We start from the raw sequence: 1,902 nt of genomic DNA, 5'->3' as shown, positions 1-1,902 counted from the left end.
AACACTAAAGATCAATTAGCCGATATCTTTACCAAGCCACTTGATGAACAAACTTTTAACAAACTTAGGCATGAGCTAAATATTCTTGATTCTAGGAACTTCTTTTGTTGATTTGCACACATAGCTCATTCATATACCTTTGATCATGTCTCTTTCATATGCTATGACTAATGTCTTTTCAAGTCTATTTCAAAACCAAGTCATAGGTATATTGAAAGGGAATTGGAGTCTTCGGCAAAAACAAAGGCTTCCACTCCGTAACTCATCCTTCGCCGTCGCTCCGGGCAACTCTCCATCTTTGGGGGAGAGAGCCTGAGTCCAAAACAAAAGGACTCTGTCTTTGGTATAATCTTCACTCATATTTTATTTACCAAAGGGGAGAAAGTAGTTAAAAGAGCTCTAATGGTTCCGTTTTTGGCGATTCATGCCAAAGGGGGAGAGAGCATGAGCCCAAAGCAAAAGGACCGCACCACCACCTAATTTTAAAACTAAGGATTTTCAATTGGTAAATTTTAAATTGGTACCTTATTATGTTCAAAAAGGGAAGTAGTAGTATTTTCAAAACCGATATCTTAAAACCCTCTTGAACACTAAGAGGAGGATTTCATTTAGAGGGAGTTTTGTTTATTCAAAGGAAAAAAGCATTTGAAACAGGGGGAGAAAATTTCAAATCTTGAAAATGCTTCGCAAAATCTAATTCATTTACCTTTGACTATTTGCAAAAGATCTTTGAAAAGGATTTACAAAAGAAGTTGCAAAAACAAAACATGTGGTGCAAGCGTGGTCCAAAATGTCAAAAATTAAAGAAACAATCCATGCATATCTTATAAGTATTTATATTGGCTCAATTCCAAGCAACCTTTGCACTTACATTATGCAAACTAGTTCAATTATGCACTTCCACATTTGCTTTGGTTTGTGTTGGCATCAATCACCAAAAAGGGGGAGATTGAAAGGGAATTAGGCTTACACCTATTTCCTAAATGATTTTGGTGGTTGAATTTCCCAACACAAATAATTGGACTAACTAGTTTGCTCTAGTGTATAAGTTATACAGGTGCCTAAGGTTCACACTTAGCCAATAAAAAGACCAAGAATTGGGTTCAACAAAGAGAGCAAAGGGATAACCGAAGTGTGCCCTGGTCTGGCGCACCGGACTGTCCGGTGCACCAGGGGACTTCACACTGAACTTCTCACCTTCGGGAAAATCCAGAGGCGCTCCGCTATAATTCACCGGACTGTCCGGTGCCCCAAAGGAGAGCGACTCTGGAACTCGCCAGCTTCGGGAATTCGCTCCGCTATAATTCACCGGACATGTACGGTGCACACCGGACTGTCCGGTGAGCCAGCGGAGCAACGACTACTTCGCGCCAACGGTCACCTGCAGAAGCAATTAATGCGCGCCAGAGCGCGCAGAAGTCAGGCACGCGCGAAGTGGCGCACCAGACACTCTACAGTACATGTCCGGTGTGCCACCGGACATCCAGGCGGCCCCAGCAGTCAGAGCTCCAACGGTCGGAACCCAACGGCCTGGTGACGTGGTTGACGCACCGGACACTGTCCGGTGTGCACCGGACTGTCCGGTGCACCATGCGACAGACAGCCTCCACCAAACGGCTAGTTTGGTGGTTGGGGTTATAAATACCCCCAACCACCCCACATTCAAGTCATCCAAGTTTTCCTACTTCAACTACTTACAAGAGCTCTAGCATTCAATTCTAGACACACCCAAGTGATCAAATCCTCTCCAAATTCCACACAACGCCTTAGTGATTAGTGAGAGAGATTTGCTTGTGTTCTTTCGAGCTCTTGCACTTGGATTGCTTTCTTCTTTGATTCTTTCTTGCGATCAACTCAATTGTAACCAAGGCAAGGGGCACCAATTGTGTGGTGGCCCTTGCG

Source organism: Zea mays, chromosome 2, assembly GCF_902167145.1.
Source record: "Zea mays cultivar B73 chromosome 2, Zm-B73-REFERENCE-NAM-5.0, whole genome shotgun sequence".
NCBI classification, from domain to species: Eukaryota; Viridiplantae; Streptophyta; class Magnoliopsida; order Poales; family Poaceae; genus Zea; species Zea mays.
Note: the sequence above shows the minus strand (reverse complement) of the source record.